Genomic DNA, 15,796 nt, shown 5'->3' on the forward strand with positions numbered 1-15,796 from the left:
GAAGAGCAACAAGAAGGATTCAAGGTCTAGAGAACATGAGCTATGAAGCAAGGCTGAAGGAATTGGGCTTGTTTAGTTTGGAAAGGAGAAAACTGAGAGAGGATATGATAGTAGTTTTCAGGTATCTAAAAGGGTGACACGGGCGGGGTGGGGGGGGGGGAATTGTTCTCCATGGCCTTTGATGATAGGACAAGAAGCAATGGGCTTAAACTGCAGCAAAGGAGGTTTAGGCTGGCCATTAGGAAAAACTTCCTGTCGGGGTGGTTAAACACTGGAATAAATTACCTAGGGAGGTTGCAGAATCTCCATCCCTGGAGATATTTAAGAGCAGGTTGGACAGACACCTGTCAGGGATGATCTAGATGGTGCTTGGTCCTGCCGTGGGGGCAGGGGACTGGATTTGACCTCTCAAGGTCCCTTACAGTTCTAGTGTGCTAGGATTCAATGGGTAGGGCCATAGGCACCCTCTTTGTGAAGTGCTTGCTCCACCCCCCACTTTTCCCCAGTCCTTGCCCCCATTCCACCCCTTCCATTATGCCCACACCCCTTCTGGCCCCTCCCTTGAGCGCCCACCCTTGCTCCTCCTCCTCCTGCCTCAACTCCTGCATGTCGCTGAACAGCTGATCTGCAGGGGGAAGGAGGCGCTGGAAGGAGAGAAATTGGTCAGCCGGGTCATCAGCAGATGGAAGTTGCTGAGGGGAGAGGGAGGTGCTGGCTCACGGGGTTGCTGTTTGTAGACATTCTGGCTCCGGCTGAACATACACCTCTGTCTCTGGGACCCTCCCACCTCACAGGGGTCTTATTGGCCAATCTACACTAGGGATGTAAAGGGTTAATTAGTCACCTGATAAACATCACTTTACTAGGTAAAGCTTACTAGGTAAACAATTAACCAGCAGCCTGGTGGGTGGGATCCCAGTTAACTGGTTAAACTTAATGTTTAACAGGTTAACTTTTTTAAATGGGATTTTACATCCCTAGTCTCCAGCCAGAGTACTAAATATCCACACTCAGAGCCATTACATGGCCTCTTAGCCAGAGCCCAAAGAGCCCAAGTCAGCTGGCATGGACAGCTAGCGGATTTTAATGCAGCATAGGCATAGCCAGGCACTCTGAGGGCTTGTCCGCACAGCACTGGACAAGAGGCACAAGAGGCATGTGATTTGTAATGTGCTCTGATGCGTGGTGCTCTAGCTGTTCTGTGTAGGCCCCAATGGATACCTAGTTCTTTTTAGCATCATCCGACAGGTACATTAGTACCCCACTGGCGTGCATTGCCTTGCTGTGCGGACAAGTGCTGAGAAGCAATATTGCCAGGCAGAACAGAGACAGTACTAGCTTCTGCTTGACAAAGCCCTAGCTGGGTTGGTTTACTTGGGATTGGTCCTGCCTTGGGCAGGGGGCTGGACTTGATGACCTCCTGAGGTCTCTTCCAGCTCTGTGATTCTATGATTCTATGATAAGGTGAAATTCACCCTTGGGCATATGTGATGGTTGCTATCTTCACCAACACAACAGGGGCTGAACAGAGTCCTCCAGCGCTAAAAGCATGAGCAGCTATCCTTCCTTAGCTCCCAAGAGGCGCATCTACCCTGCACCCATAGCTCGTAATAAGCTACCCAATCTGAGCAAAGTAAATTGCGTAGCTCATTTTGAGTCAATTTTGGAGTAGCTTATTTTGTAATTTGGCGCTGTCCACATAGCACTTATTTTGAAATAACCTGCTATTCTGAAATGCCCCTTACTCCTCGTGCAATGAGGTTTACAGGGACGTCAGAGTAGCAAGCCCACTGTATTTCGAAATAACGATCTTGCTGTTAAGACACGGGATAGCTATTTCAGGATGCCTCCAGTATCCCAAAATAATGCTGCAGTGTACACATAGCCTAAATGTGGCCATAACTAACACAGCTTGGATCAGTCACAGCTGGGGACATGTTGCACACTCAAATTCCTTTGGTCTTTGGCATGGGGGAGAACAGGGGCGAAAATCACCCAGGCAGCTTTGCCCCAGAAGGCACGTCAGAATTTCCCTGATTATTATTAGATTTGAACACTCTCTTGCATTCTTTCTTGGGCCTGTCTTTTTGGTACTGGGCCACATGTAAGGAAGGTTTTATCCTGTAATATGATAGCCATGTGTGAGCAAAAGATTTATGAAACTACCTGCTCCACAGCTCAGTATCAGGAGATTTCCTGCCCTCTGCAGTATCAGGTCTATTTTCATTGAAATAACCCTTATCTTATCTCAAGTGCATTTTAATCTACACCCAGCAGACAAGGTAGCTAGCAATGGCTTGTAAAAGTGACATCACCTAATATCTCCCGTGCTATATAATGATATCATTAAATAGCCTGGGACTAAAATAAACCAGGGAAACTCACTTCACAAACTCTGCTACCACTCACGGTGAATGGGAGAAGTGGCCTCTAGTTCATACTTCAATATCAGGACTAAGGTCCCAACCCCACCCCCACCAGGTATAGTCACTTCCCAGAGCAATAATTTTTTATGGGAGGGGGGCCACTCCAAGATATTGGAAAGTGGTCAAGGAACGCACTTTTCTATGGACAGGGTACAGGGTCTGGGATGGAGGATGGGTGCAGATAGCAACTTGGGATAGGGGACTGGGGTACAGGAGAGGGTGTGGGGCCTGACAGGGAGTTCGGGTGAAGGAAGAGGTTGTGATCTGGGACAGGGGCTTCGGGTACAGGGTCCAAGAGGGGGATGGGTGCAGAAGAGAATTCTGGCCTGGGGTAGGGATGTGGGAGGAGGTGCAGGGTCTGTGAGGGAGTTGTGACCTGGGAGAGTAGGAGAGAGAGGGTTTGGATGGCAACTTGGGGAAGAGAGGGGCAGGGGTGTTGGAGGCAGGCGGCTTCCAACCAGCCACCCTGCAGAACCCCAAGGCAGGCTCTCTGCCTGCTGCAGCCCCAGGCTGCTCAAAATGTCCGGGTGCTCCCTATGGCTCTCTGCTCAGGGCACGGGGGCGGGGGGGGGAGGAGGTAGGAGGCTTTGCATGTTGCCCCCACCTCCAACAAAATCTCTCAGCTTCCATTGGCCAGTGTCCATGAAGCCTCTCCCTTCCTCTCAGTGCCGGGAGCAGAGAGCCACAGGGAGCAGCCAGCCGCTTAAAGGGGCTAGCTGCTTTGTGCCTGAGGGTTCTAGAGGGGCAGCCCAGTATCGGATGGCCCCTGGGCTGGAACTAGTGACTTGGCAGGCCAGATTCAGCCATATCTTGCCCACCCCTGTCCTGGAGAGAATACTTTAAAATAAACTATACAACTCAAATGTTATAAATCCACCAATCCTGTGACCATATGTTACCGACTGAATACAAACAGGCACCCGTCCTGGGAGTTAGTACCCCACATGGCTACATTTCAGTAGTGTGTGAAATAGATTCCCGGAGTCCAAGGCCAGATGGGATTGTTGGGGTCACTGAGCTCCTGCATAACCCAGGCTCTAGAACCTCCCCACAATAATTCCTAGTACAGAGCTGTTAGGAAAATACCCAATTCTGACTTAAAAATTGCCAAGGAAGGACAGTTTGCCATAAGCTTGGGTAAACCGTTCCAATCGCTAGTTACTCTCACCATTACATATTTACACCTTGTTCCCAGTCTGAATTTGACTAGCTCCTTCTTCCAGCCACTGGCTCGAGTGCGACCTTTCGCTGCTTGATTACACATCCCATTCTCAGCTATTTCTTCCCCGTACAGACACAAACTGTAATCAAGTCACTCCTGTAAACTTCTCATCGGTAAACTAAATAGATTGAGCCCTTGATGCAGGGAGACTGGAACAATTTTACAGTGTGGGTGCTGAGAGCCACTACACTGAACAATAAATCCTGTATATGATGGAAATCATTGCAAGCCAGAGTGTGCTGCAGCACACAAACCACCACCACCCCCGCACCCTTCGTTCCAGCGCCTATGCCTTTAAGTCTGCTACTATGGGGCGTGTTATCTAATCGTCTAACATTCTCTTAGCGCTTTTTGGAACCCTCTCCAATGTGTCAATATCCTTCTTGCATTGTGGGCACCAGAACTGGCCACAGGATTCAAGCGGCCCTTGCATCAGTGCCAAATAGAGGTAAAATAACTGCTCTACTCTTACTCGAGAGATCACGTTAGCTCGTTTGGACACAAGCATAATACTGGGAGCTCATGTTCAGCTAGTCCTACAATAGAGTCCCGCAGCCTGTACGTAGGGCCTGCATTCTCTGCTATTTCCATTCATCTGTAGTAAAACGCCTCTTGCACCCAACTTACCAACCAATCCAGACGGCTCAGCATCAGTGACCTGACCTGTCCTCTTCATTATTTACCACGTCCCCGTTTTGGGGTCATCTGTAAACTTGTGCAGTGATGATTCTGTATTTTCTTCCAGGTCACTGATTAAAATGTTAAATAGTGTAAGGACCAAGAACCAGTCCCTGCAAGATCACATTGGAAACTACCTGCCTGCTGACAGTTGCATTTGGAGATCTGTCAGTTAGCCAGTTTTTAATCCATTCAATCTGTGCTGTGTTATCGTTATATTGTTCTAATTATTGTAATGAAAAATTCATGTATATCTAGTCAAACACCTTACAAATGTTAAGCAAATTATGTCAACACTATTATCTTTACAAGCCAAAAAAAGGTATCAAATTTGTTTGCTAGGATGTATTTTCCACAAAGCTATGTTGATTTGCATTAATTCCTTTACCCTCCTTTAATTAATTTTTCCTTAATCGAGTTCCATTATCAGCCACTTGCCTGGGATGAATGCCAGGCTGACTTCCCGGGTCATCCCACTTATCTTTTTAAAAACTGGCCCACCCTTAGCTTTCTTCCAGTCTTCCAGAACTTCCTGTGTGTTCCAAGACTCATTGGAAATCAACATTCCTGGTCCAGTGAGCTCCGCAGCCAGCTTTTTAAAATTTTTGAATGCAGGTTATCTGGGCTTGCTTTGATATGCACGCAGATATATACATTACACAACTCATATGCATGTATATGTGGCGGGGAGAGCAATGGGATCAGATGCAGAACCATGAGATAAGCTACTTAATTGTACCCCTTTAACCAATTCACCGACCAATCCAGCCCCCATGGGTCTTATTCTAACATTCCAATCCTATGACCAGATGCTGTTAGCCATGGGGATGTATCTATCTCCTTTCAAATGCAGAATGTTAAGTGCCAACCGGCCTTTTAAGGGCTGATCTACCCAGCTTATAAGTATATCGCCTGGTGTCCTTGCATTTACACCCATGTAAAAGCATTCATGCAGGTGTAACTTAATGGACAGCTTCATATCAGTGTAACTGTGTCCACACTAAAGGAGGGGGCTGCACCAATTGAATGAAAGTGGTTCTTCTTGGCTGGTACCAAAACTATGTGTAGGCCTGCCCTTAACTCGTTAATATTTTCTTTAGCATGGCAGATGGGGCGCAGGAGTTCACAATTTGCATGTCCTGGCATGACACTAGGGCCAGATGACACCTAGCCAATATACTGTGCTTGTCCAGTGGGTTTTCCTGAGCTCTGCACTCATGTTGCTGCCAACTCTTTCTCAGGTAAATGTCATCCACCCACTGCGTGATTCTGGTCACATTTACAAGGGTGTCAGTGAGAAGTAATGCCATTCTCTCCAGGGGAGTCATAGCCTGTGTAAAACCGGGGTAAGTGAGAAGAGACCCAGGCTCTCAGTTCTGCATAGCTGAGTGATAGTGAGCTAGATTCTATTCTCAGTTACTGCAGGATACATCTGGTGTGATGGGAAGCTCTGGCCTTTGACCATCTGTAATGATCTCCGCCAAGCAAAGTAGAACACAAAAAGCCTGATCGTGCAGTGCTGCTGAATCACACTCAAGTTACCACTTTACCCAGGCTGCAAGTTCCTCTTTCCTTCTTCTAAACTCTCTTCTCTTTCTTTCTCCTGCGCCCTTTTCAGCTATCTCAGGCTGTGTAATGGCTCTTGAAGTCAGCGTTACCTGTAATCTGTGCGCTTGTGCGGCCACTCGGGCGAGAGTCCAATAGTGCCCCGCTGATCAGCAGAGCGCCCACAGCTAGGTTTTGTTTTTATGTGTGGTTCACATCTGCACATGCCTTGGTGTGCATAAAATTTATTCCACATATGGGTGGAAAAAATCTGCGAATGGATGGAAAAGATTAGAGGGAACATTGCTCAGACTCACTGACAGGATTAGACAGAGCATAGCAAGCTGCTGAGATCCTCTTGGGCTATGTCTACACTACAGGGTTTTTGCGCAAAAACCTACGAAGAGTCCACCCCTCAAGCACAGTTTTGCGCAAGAAAATGTTCAATAAAATGGCAGAACAGAGGGCTTTTTGTGGTGTAGGCAGACCTCTTTCTATGAGGAATAACTCCTTTTTGCGCAAAAGTTCTTGTGCAAAAAGGTGTGTGTGGATGCTCCACAGGGATTTCTTCTGCAAAAAGAGCCTATCAGAAAAAGGACAGGTGTTCTGATGGCCATTCTGTGAATGGCCATCAAAACTTTCTTGTGCAAGAGTGTCCATGCAGTACATTCCACGAGGCGTACAGATAGTTCGGAATGGCTTGCTAGTTCGAACTATCTAGCCCGTGCCGCGTGTAGCCGCGCGGCACGGGGTTCGAACAAGCCGGCATTTAAAAATGGCGCCGGCCGGCTTATGCAAATGAAGCCCGGGAAATTCAAATCCCAGGCTTCATTTGCAAGTGCGGTATGCCTACATTACCCCCCTAGTTCGAACTAGGGTGGTAGTGTAGACATACCCTAACAGACTTATTTGGGCAAAAGCTTTTGGAGGTAAAAAAAAACACTTCGTCAAATGCAACACGTCCAATGAAGTGGTTTTTATCCACAAAAGCTCATGCCCAAATAAATCTGTCAGTATCTCAGGTGCTGCATTATTTTTAATCAAACTCTGCCACTGCAGCGTGTTTGGTGAAGACTGTCACTGCCAATGGACAGGAGCTCCCTCATTGGTATAAAAAGCCCACCTCCATGAGCGGCTTAAGAACATAAGAAATGCCATACTGGCTCAGACTAAAGGCCCTCCACCTAGCCTTATATCCTGTCTTCTCACTGTGGCCAATGCTAGGTGCCCCCAGAGGGAATGAACAGAATAGGCAACCATCGAGTAATCCTTCTCCTGTCACCCGTTTCCAGCTTCTGACAAACAGAGACTAGGGACACTATCCATGCCTGTCCTGGCTAATAGCCATTGATGGACCTAACCTCCATAAATTTATCTAGCTCTTTTTTTAAACCTGTTAAAGTCCTGGTCTTCACAACATCCTCTGGCAAGGAGTTCCGCAGATTAACTGTGCATTGCATGAAGAAGTATTTCCTTTTGTTTGTTTTATATCTGCTACCTATTACTTTCATTTGGTGGTCCCTACTTCTTATGTTATGGGAACAAGTAAATAACCTTTTCTTACTGATTTTCTCCACACCAGTCATGATTGTATAGACCTATAGGCTGCATAAGCAGCATAAGCTATACTGCTGGGAGAAGCTTTCCTGCTGACACAGCACTGTGCACACGAACACTTATGTTTAGAATCCTGCGCAGATATAAATGTTGTATCTGAAGCCACAAAAATGAACTGCAGAGATCCACATCCACGGATATAAGCCAGTATCTGCAGATTAGCAGGGTTCTAGATTCAAAATTTGTATCCACCTCCATATCTGCAAAAAGGAGCTGTAGATAGCCGCATCCACAGATCAAAAGTAGATATCCACAGATTTGTAGGGCTGGTATTATTTATGTTGTTCAGGGGGGTGGAATATTCACACCCCCGAATGACATAAGTTTTGCCGAGACACATTCGTGTAGACACAGCCTTAGAGACGAATGATTTTAGAGACAGATATCCCACTTCCTCATCCTGCAGACATTCCCCCACAAGGATCAAACTCTGCTTGGCGATAGTTTCTCTAACCACAAGTCCACACTCTGCTCCCAGACCCAAGGGAAAAACCCCAGGAATCCTCAACTGCAGAATGCTAGTGCAAGTTTGCTAATAGTTGTATAAGACCCTGGAGGTGCGTGCACCTGCCTCCCTGTATGGACCGATCCTCGTGGAGCATAATGGCCCGTGTGCCCACCGATTGCCCAGCTGAAGTGAATGAAGAACCTAAGCTCTATATTCCATGAGGGAGATGTCTATCTAGGACAGTGGGACAATAGTGAATGAAATTACTTTACATTGCAAAATGTCGTCTTTCGAGGCACATGTAGACGGTGAGTTCAGAGCTGTCTGACTGCTGTATTTTTAGGGTTTTATTTGGGGGAGCTGTCCTTTCAAAGACCAGGGTGGAGCAGCAGTAATTATAGGGTGTGTCTGAAGGAGAGGTGTGGGAAATTTCGCCGGGGTGTGCAGAGAGTGGCAGGCCCTGCCCAAAAGCTCCAAAGAGGTCAGCGCTTGATTTAATAAACATACTTTCCCCGAGAGCAAGGCTCATGCTCAAAGGGGGATCCTTGGTGACGCCTGATGCCTCAGGGCCCTGCTAAGGAGCTGAGAACCTCGCACCTGTGTGAATCCAGCCTCGCTCATGAGGGCTTAAACGTCGTTCCTTTCTATGGCATGTCTCGTGGTACCAATAGGATAAACTGGGGAGGTCTCAGTTCCCAACTCACCACCATGCGCTAAAACACAACCACTGAATAATTTGCATCACAGATCCTGTTTGCGCGGCACAACACTGCCCAGGGACGGCTTTAGGCCGATTCCACCGATTCCCCCGAATCGGGCCTCATGCCTAAGAGGGCCTCTTGCCCTACATCCGTGGCCACCAACCGGTCGATCGCGAGGTGTTCGGGCCCCTCCACGCCTCATTTTCCCTCCACCCCCAAGAAGCCCCACTACCTTCCTTCAGTGTAGTGCCAGCTTCCTGTGGGGTGGATGGAAGTCCTGCAGCTTCGTGCCACTTCCAGGGGTTCCGGAAGTGCGCTGGCTGCTCCCCTCCCACAGCTCTGTGGCGTGCTGGGCATGCTGCAGGAGGGGGCATTGGCCCTGGAGGATTTAAAGGGGCTGTGACTCTTTTTTTGTGTGTGGTGGTTGGTTTTTTTTGCTCAGCAAAAAATTCTGGTTGCTGGGGCCCCGTCGAAACAGTTCGAATTGGGCCCCGCACTTCCTAAAGCCGGCCCTGACACTGCCCTGCCGGGAGCCGCTCTTGTGAATCATCCTTCATGCTGATGTTCTACATCATCCAGCTGTCTCCTTCCGGAACTTTTCTTCCTACATGGGTAATGCTCCAGACCCCGGCGCCAGCTTTCGAGATCAGACTCTATGGCACTGCAGTGAAGACAAGTTTCTCTAGGACTCCTTAAGCTTAAAGATTCAGGGTTCTTTGTCTGCTCCAGAAGAGAGAAGGGGACTCATTTTCCACTCCCTTCCATCTTTGTGCTATCATTTACCCGGGTGCTAAGTGAGAGGCCAATACCCGTTAAAGCTACCAGATCAAAATGGTAGCATAACACCTTCCATTTTGCGCTGGTGGATGTGACAATGCACAAGTGCAGGATAGGGCCCGAGGGGAGGGATGGGACATGGGGGACAGGGGTATGTGGCTATTGTTTTTCAAAGAAAGATGGTCAAAGCAGGAAAATGGCTAGAGGATCAGGAAGGGTGAAACGAAATGAAAGGATACCGAAGGAGTTTCCCTGAAACAATGGGTCTTCTGTGGAGAGCTGGAACCTTCAGCCCAACTCATGGGAGGCCTCCTGTAATCAAGTCATGGACAGGCCAGTAGTTTTACAGGAAGCAGAGTGTGGCCACATGGTCTGCCCTGCAAGAAGCTTGTGGGAGGAAGGAGAATATAGTGCTCGCTGCTTAACTCTTCTCCATGCTAGAACAAGCAACATCCACATTTTGTCCACAGGCGTCAGCCACAAATGCAGTTACGTGGGGGGACAAATGTGATTTGTTTGTGCTTGGAGGCAAGGCATGTTTGGATCCTAGTCAGTCAGGAGAGTTCCATTGACAAATGGAGTGTTGTCAATGCAAGACACGAGAAGTCATTCTTCCGCTATACTCCACGCTGATTAGGCCTCAGTTGGAGTATTGTGTCCAGTTCTGAGAACTGCATGTCAAGAAAGATGAGGAGAAATTGGAGAGGGTCCAGAGAAGAGCAACAAGAATGATGAAAGGTCTAGAGAACATGAGCTATCAGGGAAGACTGAAAGAACTGGGCTTGTTTAGTTTAGAAAAGAGAAAACTGAGAGGGGACAGGACAGCAGTTTTCAAGTACCTAAAAGGGTGTTACAAGGAGGAGGGAGAAAAATTATTGTCCTTAACCTCTGAGGATAGAACAAGAAGCAATGGGCTTAAACTTCAGCAAGGGAGGTTTAGGTTGGACATCAGGAAAAACTTCCTAATTGTCAGGGTGGTTAAACACTGGAATAAATTGCCTATGGAGGTTGTGGAATCTCCATCTCTGAAGATATTTCAGAGCAGGTAAGATAGACATCTATCAGAGATGGTCTAGATGGTGCTTGGTCCTGCCGTGGGGGCAGGGGACTGGACTTGATGACCCCTGGGGGTCCCTTCCAGCCTAGTGTTCTATGATTCTATGACATAATCCCCAGAATCAGCCCCCTCCCCATGTACATTTCAGAAACCAGATATGGAAGTCAGTTTGCCCCTTTCTCTTTATACTAAGGTGATTTATTACAACCTTTTATCTGAGCCTTGCCCCCCAGTTATTTGGGGTGTCAACAACCCCCTTCAGGCATGGACTGAATTTTGCTTTGTAAGGAGCTGACCCACAGCCAATTCTCAACACACAGGAGCTTTGGCATGTTTGGAATCCAGATGCTCGTTTTGCCCAGAGGACTCATCTCTGCACAACAAGCCAAAATGAAACCCCCCGAAGCAAAACTGAAGCTGCAGAAAGGGAAAGTGATGAGGGTCTTGAGAGTGACAGGCACCTGCCAGGTTCAGCAACTCCATGCAAATATCCCCACCAGGCATCCCATGGGCTCCCGTCCTCAGCACCCCAAAGCAGCTGGTCCCCCTCCCTCCTGTAAGCTATAGACAAGCACTCCAGGGCAGGTTTCCCATGGTCCATAGCAATAAATTAGTGCTGAATTATTACCGCCAAGAGTGCAATCCATCCACTAATATTAATCACGTGTAAACAAACCCACACCGCCCCATGCTTGGGATTGTTATCACGGCAGGCAATAAAGCTCGGCACGGCATGTACAGATCATGAGGTTCAAGCCAGAGCAGCCCAGTTTCCTCTTTCCCATCTTTCCAGTGTGCACTGACATCTTGCAATGCTCCCTGCACCCTGACAGCTCGCTGTGCCTCTCACATTCCCACGTGTACCACACACACACACACACTGTCTCGCTTCCTCCCAGGCAGCACTGATGGGGGGAACATGGCAGTTGTGTCACAGCACAGCAGTTTAAGACAGGAAGTGAAGATGAGTGCAATGTCCTGTTGGGGCAAAGGGAGGGGACTTGAGCCAGAGGTGGGCAAGATGGCCCCTACTCCTGCAAGAAATAGCAGAAGATCTTCAATAGCCCTATAGGGCTCAGGACTGATCCTTAGGCGTCTGAGCATCTGACACAATCACACTCATCAGGATTTCAGTGCAAGGCAACGAGGGGCAACTGAGGCTAGCAAATGGGCCGCAAGAGTGGCTGCTTTCATCTCAGTGGGCCACAAGATTGTCCTGACTTTAGAGGGTCTATTTTGCAGCTGTATCCTGATGTGCTCTATAACCTGGGTTTTGTTCTTGACCCCACCACCCTCAAGCCACAAAACCCAGCCACCTGCAGACATTTAGAAAGGCTGCTCTGTTACCCTCCCTGCAGGGAAGATCTCGGAGGAAGCGAATGCAGCCGTTCCATCGACAGAGCACATCTGAGATCTTCCCCAACCTCCGCCTTGAAGTGGGAATCCTGCAAAGCAGCTAGCATCAGGACTGGCCATCGGGTAGGAGTTACAGACCTTTGCATCCTTGTATCCTGTGTGCTGTCCTCGTCCCGTCTGTTCTGCACCCAGAACAAGGCCAAAGGGATCGTGGCTTTGTGCATACGTGACTCCTGAGCGGGTGGGTCTCTACTAAGTTACACAGGTAGCATAGGACTGTTGGTGCCACTGAAATACTTCCCCTTGGGGCAGGTTATTCCATACTTACCTGCTACAAGGTTCCTTACATCTTCCTGCAAGGAACATTGGACTGGTCATTGCTGGAGACAGGATACCCGGCTAGAGGGGTCCTTGGTTGGATCAGCACGTTGCCGCTGGGTCACTGACACTGCTCAGATTTGAGATCTGAATATAATTAATCGTTGAAACTCCTCCTCTGTCTGCCAGATCTGGGTCTGGCCTCTACTTCTGGGTCTGGCCTCTACTGCCAGGCCTGCCTGGTGCCAATTCCGTCTCCCACAGCACCACGGCCCGAGACAAACAGCGCACAGGCCAGAGGGTTTCGCGGCTGGTCTTGATTCTGCTTCCCTCGCCACGGCGCTGGTAGGGCCTTTGACTGCCTCTGGGCTCTCCGTTCTGCAAGGAGCCGACACTGGCTATTGAGTTTCACTTATACGGACATTGCAAACCGGTTGGATTTTTTTTGCCATGGCTAAACAAAGCCTAGGAACGCCTGCCTGAGCTCGGTGCCTGGGTTGGTCCCATGCATGACGCCTGTCCTAATCTCTGCTCTGCCACACACACTTCTTTGTGCACTCAAGGGAAACCCAGGCACTCCATTCCCTACTGGGGGGATCGCAGGCGCGTTACAGAGCAGAGAGAGCACCCTAGGGCAGCCTGCTTGGGATATATTCTTGGAGGTTTCAGCAATGGACATAATCTTTCATTAAAGATTCATCTTTAATTCCTGAAGACTCCAAGACAATTCTAGAAGATTGGCAATCCTAGAATCCTAGGGCTGGAAGAGACCTCAGGAGGCCATCCAGTCCAGCCCCCTGCCCAAAGAAGGACCAACCCCAACTCAATCACTAATACATCCAGTTTTGCCAATTGCCGGTGTGCCGATGCTGCACAGCGTGTAGACGTACCTGAGCTACTGCCAATAGAGCTGCTCCCCTGACAACAGTAATGAAGCCATGGCAGGATGGACAGCAGCATGGGCTATGCAGACCTGCTTGGGTATAAACCCGACTGGCTAGCCCCTGCTACCATAGGTGGCTCCCCTGCTAGATCAGAGCTCTCCCGGGTAGGTCTCCATGTGTTGCAGTCATGCCGCTAGTTGTGGTGTAGACCTAGCTGTGTATGAGGTGGCTGACAGGCTTACAAAACGCTTGGGATTATAATTAGAATGCGGGCTTGGGAGCCAGAGCTCCTGGGCTCTATTTCCGACTCGGCCACCGACCTTGGGCAAGTCACCTCCCGTTCTCTTCCCGCTCTGTCTGCCGAGACGGTGAGCTCTCCAAGGCACCTCTCGCTGTGTCTGGGCAGAGCGTAGCACAATGGGGCCCTGGCAGGGTGGGGATCATTAGGTGCCACAGTCATGCAAATGATACAAATACAGGTTGGACCTCCCTGATCCAGCACCCTCGGGACCTAAGCAGTCCCAAAGGAGGGAGTTTGCCAGATTAGGGGAGGTCAGGCCTCGAGCTCTCCCGGTGCTCCCCTCCTGGCCACGCCTCCTGGCCACGTGGGTCATGTGCGCTGTGGAGCTCCCTGTCTCCCACCAGCGGGGCTCACCTGCCGGCTGGCGGAGCTCCCAGCCCCTGGGCCACTGGCAACCTCTGGGGCTGGGGCTCTCTGGTCCTGCAACATCCGTGGCCCAGTTGCAGGACCAGAATGCCCCGGACCACGGAGATTCAACCTGTAATGAATTTCAGGAGGCAACTCACCATCTCTGCTGCTGAAGGGAGCCGTGCTAGAGCCACATTGGGCCACTGAAGCTGAAGAGGTCTTGCCCCTTGTCCTCACGGGGTTCCTGTTTCTGAGGTCTCCTTTCGTGCATTAATATCAAGCTGCCCTTTTAAAAGAAAGTGATACTGGCAATTAATATTTACAAGAGAACAATTGGGCAATTATTGCCTCTGTCAGAAGGCAATGAATCAACCCCCGGCTCCCACTTATCGGCTGGGCTGGCAGGACGTTTCTTGCACTCACTTTGCATGCTGTGATTAGCTTCCTGAATTAATGATGTTTAATGGGGCCCTTGATTCGGAATAAACAAAGTGTCAGAGTTCTTTCCCCAGGGAATCTCGGGGCCAGGTAATGCCTGGGAACTAGGCATAAAATGTCAGATCCCTTTCTACCCTTCCCCATCTCTCCCAGTGCACTCTGTAACCCCATCCCAGTTCTCTCTATCCCCTCCCTGCCATCCACCTTGCCCCCTTTGCCTCCCTCTCTTCCCTCTCATTCTCCGTTTGTCTCCACTAGTCCTATGCACGCACCCGGGGAAACATGAGTCACGCACGCTATTGAGCTCAAAAGTGGGCAGAGCACGTCAGAACAGCTATGCTGGGCCCCTCCCCTTTTCCCCACCAGATCCCCTGTAGGGTTGCCAGATACTTTCACAAGAAATACTGAAAAAAACTGGTTGAGCAAAAAAAAAAAAAGAGGACCAAAGTTGTTGAGCAAAATACTGGACACCTGGCAACTCCTCATCCCCTGGTACGGAGCATTCATGCTCAATGAGTCATGCATGCAGAGGACCGGGTGCCAGAGCCATTTCTTAAACAGCCCCTCAAGCTCTCATCTTGAGAGTGGGTTTTAAGAACACTTGTAAGGTTGAATCTCCGCCTCGAAACCTTCCTCTGCCATGAGGCCTACAGAGCTTGGGCACTGGTGAGGCAGCCAGCCAGCCAGAGTGTCTACTTTCCTGCTTAACACTGTCAATTTGGTTACCTCAGCCTCTCACCCTCCCCGGCCCATCAGTCTGGTTCATCCACCTGTCACATGCATGGTTTTCTAAATGCCCTGTCCTGGAATCGATGAAGACAGTGCCTGCCTCACGAAGCTGCCATACTGGCTCTGTCTTCAGAGATTCCAGGGCCAGAAAGGACCACTGTGACCCAGAACTTCCCCCCCTAATTCCGGGAGCAAAGCTTTTAGAAAAACATCCTGTCTTTACAGGGCCGGATTACCCATTAGGCACAATAGGCACAGTGCCTAGGGCCTAGGGAAAAGTTTTGGGCCTACAAAAAAACCCATAATTACTTGAAAATAAGAAAAGAAAACTGCTAAATCAAACTTAATAATTTGTTATCATTAATTTACAAACAACATACCGGTATAACGTGCAATTCAATATTAGGTGTATAGGTAATAGGGCATTTCTCCCTTATATATTTATATATAATCTAATTTAAAGACGTACGATTATGAGAGTGCCTAAGACCTTACTAAGTCGTTAATCCAGCCCTGCATCTAGATTTAAACATCCTCCCACGCTGCCCTGTACTGTGGAACAGTGTTCCCTGTAAGCTGAGCACTTGGGGGGCCACCCAGGAGAGATTCAAATGCCACCCAGCTAATCAGCAGAGTGCCCACACCTGGCAGCCAGTGTGGCTACTGGTGGTGCACATCTGCACATGCTTCGGTGCATGTAACAAAATGTATTCCGCGCATCAGTGGGGAAAAAAATAGAGGGAACATTGCTGTGAACTGTCCCAGTTTTTCCTTCACAAAAGGTAAAGGGGCCTTCTTATGTCTCTCTTTTACCCCTCCAACACACGCTCCCCTGTGATACCCCTGGCCACCAGCCGTGCCTCAGATGCCCATTTTGCATAAATAATCCAGGGGACGGTGGTAGTGGGGAGGAGGTCATTTCTCTCCTTTTGGTGCCCAAATGCCGGAGCC

Source organism: Pelodiscus sinensis, chromosome 27 (assembly GCF_052426305.1).
Source record: "Pelodiscus sinensis isolate ZL-2025 chromosome 27, ASM5242630v1, whole genome shotgun sequence".
Classification (NCBI taxonomy): Eukaryota; Metazoa; Chordata; order Testudines; family Trionychidae; genus Pelodiscus; species Pelodiscus sinensis.